The sequence below is a fragment of the Pteropus vampyrus genome, unplaced genomic scaffold, assembly GCF_000151845.1.
Source record: "Pteropus vampyrus isolate Shadow unplaced genomic scaffold, Pvam_2.0 Scaffold120, whole genome shotgun sequence".
Lineage (NCBI taxonomy): Eukaryota > Metazoa > Chordata > Mammalia > Chiroptera > Pteropodidae > Pteropus > Pteropus vampyrus.
Window position 1 is genome coordinate 1 of NW_011888901.1, and position 8135 is coordinate 8135.

At 43.2% G+C, this 8135-nt stretch overlaps 1 pseudogene; it reads right to left on the minus strand.

Moving 5' to 3' along the window:
- Positions 1-6841: 6841 nt before the first annotated feature.
- On the minus strand, positions 6842-6960 carry LOC111743738 (annotated as a pseudogene).
- Positions 6961-8135: the final 1175 nt, after the last annotated feature.

Here is an 8135-nt window from a genome sequence, read left to right on the forward strand (position 1 = left end):
TGTTCTTTTGGAGCCTCTAGGCTAGCTGAAACCATAAAAGACACACACACAAATCATACATACACATACAAATTACATACAGCACACACACACACACACACACACACACACACAACACAACACACACTCACACCTAGAGCAAATTGTGGGAAGTGAGGTTTATGCAGACAAGCTTGGCTTCTAGGGGCTGGGATAATCCTCATCTATTCTGGGTGAAGGTCCCTGCGAGGAAGACACACCCAAGTTAGCTTTAGCTATGGGTCAGCCTTAAATCTATTAGCATTCACAACAGAAAACTCCATACTGGCTCCTTTCAAGGACTTCTGTTTTCTTTCTTACTATAAATTCAGAAAGAAAAACACTGTCTTGCATTATCAGCAGCCAAAATGAAGGACTCTCAAAATGGACTGGACCTTGCAGCTTTGCTGAGAAATCAGAGGGCTAGGGGCAGAGGGGGAGAGGAGGGAGCATGAGTAGGGAAGCAAGCCATCTTCTGTCCCTTCCAGCCCCAACTCAGCTGAGCTGGTAAGGAGAGGGCAGGGATCTTGTGTGTCTTTTATGGTTTCAGCTAGCCTAGAGGCTCCAAAACAACAAGGATCCTTCTATTGCATTGATTCTGCCCTCTCAGGTGTCTTGTCTGATGCTCGCCACCCATGGCTAGCAATTCCCCCTTTTCTGAGAGCACCATCCTTCTATGGAACATGAACATCCCTGTGGCAGATTAGCACCTACTCCCCTGGGCAGTCAGAAAATGAGCTGGGAAATCAGAGTGCATGTATGACTGAGGAGAGGGGGAGTGAGGGAGAGAGGGAGGGAGACAGACAGACAGACAGACAGACAGACAGAGACTGACTGCCTGTTACATATAGGAGACAGTGTGCCTGTTTATGTTGATGAACATGAGATGAGTAGGTTTTTCTGTATGCAGGCCATAGCTAGTGAACTTTTCTGAGCCCTGGCTTACCTTTGGCATTAGCCACACTGATAGCCATCCCTAGCTTTTTGGAGAGCTCTCTGCCTGGTTGTACTATTTGGGTCCCCTTCCACCCCAGTGATCCCTGCTTTTTTCTCTGTTTTGCTACCCCTCAAATCTGGGTGTTCTCTGACTCCACTTGATTTTCATTTCCTCTGTTGGCAAGGACTTGAAGCCCTGTCATGGCTTCCCCTCTCACTCCTCTACTGGTCATTCCCACTTCTCTAGCCCAAACTTAACCTCTCTCCTATATTTCAGTCCTATATTTCCAGCTACTTGCTGAACATTTCCCATTGGCTAGTTTGCCATCATGTCAGATTCAGCATTCACAAACTCATCTCATCATCTCTCAAAGACCTCTCTCTTACACAAACCTTCTAGTCTCCCAGACTAGAAACCTTAGAACCATCTCTGACTCTATCCTGGTCCGCCTTTCCCCCTGCTACCACCTCATGTCTACACTGCACTAGCCTCCTTTTCCAGTCCATAATACATATGCCTGCCAGATTAATATTCCTAAATGTCCTTTATCCATGATACTTCTGATCAACATATTTGAGGGGTGGTACCTGATTACCTGTGGGATAAATTTCAGCCTCCTTAGCTTGGCATTCAAGGTTCTCTTTGAGTGGGCCTGCCTGACACTATTTATTCTTCCAACTGCATTTCCTACTCTTTATCTATATCGTGGATCCTCAAATTTTAATGTGTCTGAAAGTCACTTAGGGGAACTTGTTAAAATGCAGATTTTTGGGTCCCCCCATCTGAACTTCTGCTTCAGTAGGTCTGGGAGCTGGAGTCAAGGAATATCCACATTTACCAGGTTCTTTAAGTATCGCTGATGTACTTGGTATCCTTGAGAAACACAGTCCAATATGGACCCTGTACTCCAGCCAAACTTCTTTAGGGTTTCCTAAACATGTCTTTTGTACATTTTTTTGGGCATCTGTTCATGCCATTCTACTCGCCAGGAGTGCCCTCTCCTCTCTGCCTATGCTCCTCTCCTATCCAATAACATTATACCTGTCCTTCAACCCTATATTGAAATTCACCTCCTCTGTGAAGTCTTCTCTGATTACTCTAGACTGAAATGATCTCTCTCTCTTCTCTGAACTCCTCTTGCAGTTACTTTCTCTAAATTGCATTTGGAAAGGACATTGCCGATATACCCATTATTATTACTTACATCATTAATTCTTTATATACAAATATAGCTTCTCGTATTTGTATGCCTTATCTACATTGTAAACTCAATAAAAGAAAGAGCCTGGGGTTTTCATCTCTTTTTTTATCCCCATAGCATACACATGATAGGTGTCCAATAAACATTTGTTAGGTTGGATTGAATACTTGCTGGTTCATGTTAGACAGGGATTCTATCACAGCTCCCCCTGCACATCAGTTCAAAAAACATTTATTGAGCATCTATTGGGCGCAAGATGCTGTGCTAGTTGCTGGAGAACACATAAGCATGAAGGAGGCCTCTTGTCTTCCTCAGTCTCATCTCAGTCATCTTTGCATTTACAGTGCCTAGAGCATATAAGAAGTCCTAAATAGATAATTGTTGAGCAAACAAATGAATTAATGAGTGAGTGAAGGGATGAAGTTCAGATGGGAATCACTCAGGCAAAGATATAGGGCAGCTGTGTCATACAGAAATGAGATAGGAGTGGAAGATAAAGCAGGCAGGTAGACTGGGGTATGGTGGATGACTTGTTTTTGTTCTTAATTATAAACATTTCTCAAAATATAGAAAAAACAGTATAATAATCCCATGTATCCATTATCCACATTAAGAAATTATCAGAGCTTTGCCATATTTGCTTCATCTATTCTTTTTTATCTTTGCTGAAGTATTTTGAAATAAATTTTGAACATCAATCTTGTCATTCACCCCTAAAACTTCTCTATGCATCTTTTAAAGAATGAACATTTCCTGATATACCAGAGTACCATTAACACATCTAACAAAAGGAACAATAATGCCTTTATATTATTCATTACTCAGTCCATAATCAAATGTCCTCAATTGTCTCAAAACATGTTTTACAGTTGGCTTGTTAGAATCAAGATCCAAAAAAGCTCCACACATTGCATCGCTGTTATGTCTCTTAAGGCCCTATCAACAGTAGTCCCCTGTCTTTAACTTGTTAGAGAAGTCAGGTTAGTTGTTCTGTGCACTGTCCCACATTCTGGTCTATCTACTTCCTCTTGTTGTAATTTAGCTGGTACTACTATCCCCTGTATCTCTTTTGAGTGGAAGTTAGCTTTAGGCTTGATTAGATTCAGGCTCATTTTTCTTTTTTCTTTTTTAACCTCTTTGGCAGATTGATTAAAAGAGGGACATCCTGGAAGCATGAAGACCAGCTAGGAGAATGTTATAATAGCTGGATATGAATAGAAGGAAGGAAATGGATGGATGGATTTTAGAAGTAGAAGAAACCTGATTTACCTGTCAATTGGATGAGTGGGATGAGGAAGAAGAGTCAAAAATGATTCTGAGGCTTTGAGCTCATATGATGGGGAGAGTAATAATACCATCATATGTGAAGGATGGGTTTTTAATGAAAGCAGCAGGAATCATGGTTAGATTAAAAGAGGAATATTATCACATTAATAAGCCATCTATTCTGTTTTTCTAGGTAACACTATCTTTCCCAGAAAAAAAAAAAAAAAAAAAGATTAGTGTTATAGCTAGAAACTTGGGCCCTACAGAAATAAGTCAAAAATGTACTCCTTATTTTTTAACTGCCAAATAATTAAATAGCCTACCCCAGAGCCTTGGGAGGAGGGATAGTACATACACCAATGTACAGAGACAAGGTAATGCTGATATCACCCTTGCAGATCAACCAACTGACCCACATCATCATGGATATCACAGTCACCAGTCTTGGGTAGAGAACTGAAGGATGCCAGAGCTTGGGATTTCTATAGACCTAGCCAATGAGCATAGCCCAAGACCCAAGTCAATTTTTAAGGTCCCTGGAGTCTTCATCCCACACCCACCTCTCCATCCAACATGGAGCCTGCAGCTTCCTCAGTGGACCATGGCAACAATGATTCTGTCAAGGTCAAAGATTGTCCAGCAGCCCTGATATATTCATTGGGCTCTGAGAAAGTCCAAGACTATTTAGTTGCCTCAATAAGAACTTGCTTCAGCTGCTGAATCAGATCAGGTAAGAACTACTCTCAGCTCCATTCTATTTATCCTCATTCATAAAACCTCTCTCCCTTTACCTTACCCCAGCTCATCTTTCTTCCTGTCTTCTCTTCTGCTCTTCCCTCCCTGCTCTGTCTCTTCCAGCATACATTTATTCTCCGTGTCAATCAAACATTGGCCCCTGCAGCCCATTGTGTCTCAGACTGATCACTTAAGCAGCATTATTGATCATTAAGAGGTGGGAGTGTATTGACAACTAGAGATCCAACAGCCAATTGGCTGGCTAGATCTCTCTGGGCAGCCTCAGCTCCTCAACTGCCTGTAACATCTTTTGAGAAAGGAGAGGGAATAGACAGAGAAGATTCTCAGGGGGCCTTCATTCATCTCATTATTCCTTCATTTTGGAGTTAAAGCAAGGGAACAAGAGTCTGTTGAGCGCTCCTGGGTCTAGCTCAATACCAATGTTATGGTGGGAAGGGGAGAGCAAAGAGCCTGCTCTTTACAAAGTCATAATTTATCAGAAAAATAATACTTACTTTTATGAAGCAACTAAGAATAATACAAGTTGGGAAACAATTATATACTATATTATATACTCTAAACAGTAAGCACTGTGGGGTTTCAGGGCACAGAGAAAGCCAGCAGCGTAGGCTGGAATGGAAGGAGAAAGCTTCTCAGAAGAGGTTGAGCTTGAGTTAGATTTTGAATATTGTGTGAGATTGAGATTGTTGACTAGAAAAGGAGCAGGCTTCCGAGGGTGGGGGGTATAGTTAGGGAAAAGGCTGGAGGTGGAGGTGGTCATGGCATGATCAAACAAGGGTGAGAAGGAGGTCTGACTAGAGATGCGGGGTCATGGAGGTGCAGTGGGGGAAAATTGGCTTACTAGGTAAGGTAAGGGGTGTCTGGATTTCGAGGGCCTTTGATATCAGCAAGAGGAGTTTGGACTTGGGAACATCCTAGAGGGCTGCTGGACAATTAATGCAAAGTATTTAGAATGGTTAGCTACACAATAGGAAGCAGACTTGACTGAAATAAAGAAGGATTGAGACCAGTTTATAAAATACTACAGCAATGCAAGTGAGAGGTAATTAGGGTGTTGGCAGTAGGCATAGAGAGGAGGGTCAGATCCAAAAGACACTTAAAGCATTGGTCTGGCTGGTAAACCGCAAAGTAGATTATCTTGACTTGTTTTTATCTCACCTCTCCTCTCCTCTTAGCCTGAATACTTACGCATTCTTTGTCTCTTGCCCCCAGGGTGGAATTTCACTGGTGCTAAGAAGACAATGGGTTAATCAGTTAACCAAAACAAGTAAAGTAGATTTGTACCAGGGCCTTCAATGCCTTCTATGCCGTGGACTGAAGGAATGAACAATGGGGCTGTAGAATCCAGTATAGAGATGACAGCTGAGACCCCCCCACAGAGCGTTTAGAGGCAAGGGCTGTCTGTTTCAAGCTCCCAAGATATCAAAGAGCTGCTGAGAGCAAGGAGACACCTTTCAACTTCCCTGGTAGAATCCACCCAAAAACTTTCTTTCAGCACTTGAGATCTTCCCAATGGAGGTCACACCCGGGCCAGAGCATGGCCAGAGCTACCACAGCACTTTAATGCCAGTTGGAGTCTTATTGTTACAGCTAGCATGAGAGAAATAAGCGAGGAGTCCACAAGTGGGTGGGAGGGTGATAGTAGAGGCCTCTGCCTTCTCATTTGCTTCCCCCACCAGCTCTCTCCTCCCTGCCCAGCCCATTGAATTTCAGCCCTGGGCAGGTGTCTGGGCCTAGTGCCCCACCCTGGGGTTGGAGGAGAGTAGAGAACTGCAGATAATGGTTTTTCTTGTGGGAAGGAATGATGCCTTCTTAAGATGAATGAGTGGAGAGTAAATCTGCCAAGGCTGTGGGTTCCTAACCACCAAGAGAGCTCAGCTCTGGGGGCAGGACCACCCAAACAGACCTCTCTTTCCTTGTGATCCAAACCCACTGGGAAACAGGAACAGATGGTTAGACTAGTGGATGAACATATGTGCACATGTATGTGCCCGTGTGTGTGCACATGTGCGCATGCATGCACACACACACACGCGCACACACACACACACACACACACACACACAGACTGCATAGTCTGTTGACCAATGGTCTCCAGCATTTCACTGCTGAAGATTTCTGTTCTGATTTTCAATCAGTCTTCTGGGTGCTGGTTTGAGGTAGTGGCGATGGTTGGAAGGAGGGTGGCTAAGAAGTGGGCAGATGTCCCAAGTAGAAGATGCCTATGGAGGTGGGGAATTGGGAAGAGGGATTGCAAGTCACTGACTACAGGAATTGTCCTATTTACAACCCTTCACATGGAAAAGCCCATTGAAAGTGGAAAGAAGAGAGCATGGTGGCAACAACTAGCTCAGGAGCCAACCAGATAAGTGCCAAGACCTTTTAATTTGGAAATCCTGCTGCAATCTGCACTCATTGTTTCTCTCCCAAGTTTTGTCTTGTATCTATACATTTTTCCCATCAGTAATTGTTCTCTTTGTCTTCCCACTTCTAACCCAGACACAAGCAAGTCAATTATAGATGCTTTTCCAGTTGATACATGAGTAAACTGAGGTACCCAGATTAATAATTTTTTTAGACGAGGCAACCTTTGGTTGACCTCACAGATTGCAAGGACCTTGTCATCTTATAATCCCTTATTTTTATTTTTATTTTATTTTTTACACCTACAGCAATTGGTCTTCCTAGGTGGTCTCCCATCCAAGTACTAACCAGGCCCTACCCTGCTTAGCTTCTGAGATCAGACAGGATCGGGCTCGTTCAAGGTGGCATGGCCGTAGACCCCAGATTAATTTTTAATGGGACTTGCTTCCATCCTATGTTAAGATGGCTAGTAGTCTGGATCTTGAGGTTGTGGGATGGGACTCACTCACAGGGATGACGAGGGTGCTGTGTGTTACACTGCTTCTGTTGCCACCATCAGTGAAATCACAAAGAATGCAGATATGATTAAGAAAGCCAGTGTTGTTCCATATTCATCTTGTCACCTACACTCAAGCTGTAATCTTTCTAATATGTAGGGAAATCATTCACTGACAAAGAAAGAGGAGGGAGATTTTTAAACAGACCTACCAGCCTACTGTTGCCACCTTGTTTAGAGTCTGTCACCTGCAAAGTCCAAATCGGAATTGGCTGTTAGATCTATTTCCCCCAGCCCTTTTTTTTTTTTTTTTTTCTTCTTCTTCTTCCCTCTCTAGAGGTTTCCACATTCAGTCTAAATACAGTTTGTCCTGCTTTGGAATTCTGGGTGATTGCTGAAAATGATAACACCTGGCCTTTAACCTGAATTCCAGTTCCATTTCATTACTCTCTTTAAGTACATTTTCTCTTTGAAGTTTACCATCACTTTAAAGTTGCCACAACTAAGACCAAATTCAAGATTTCCTCTCCAACCTTACCCTCCATGCTGATTCCCAGCCCTGAGCCTTTCCTTGAATCTCTGTCTCTATTAGTGTCACTATCACTCTTTCAATAGCCCATAGACTGAGCCTTAGAATCAGTCACCTCCTCCCCCAACATGTCAACACCGCGGCTTGGCAGTTCATCTGTCACAAGTAACTCACAAGTTCTTGCCTTCTTGACCATTCCCTCTGCTGCCATCATAGCCCATACTCTCCTCACCTCACACATGAATTACTACAGCAGCATTGTGACTGGTCTTTCTGCATGCTGCCTCCTCCCCACCAAGTGATCCTTCAACACTGCTGCCAAAGGAATTAAAGGAGTTAAAAAATCTTTCATTATGTCACTTCCCTGCTCAAGAGCCTATTATAGCTCCCTTTTGCTTATGATATCAAATAGAAATTCCTCTCCCTGGTATCTGAGGCTTGCCTTCCACTCTGACTTATTTCTTCCTGATCCCCAAGTTCCACTAGTCACCTTATTCTCCCTGTCCTGCTGTATCCCACTCAGAGCTTGCTCCTCTCTTTGTGTACTCATCTTACTGCTTTCCCACCA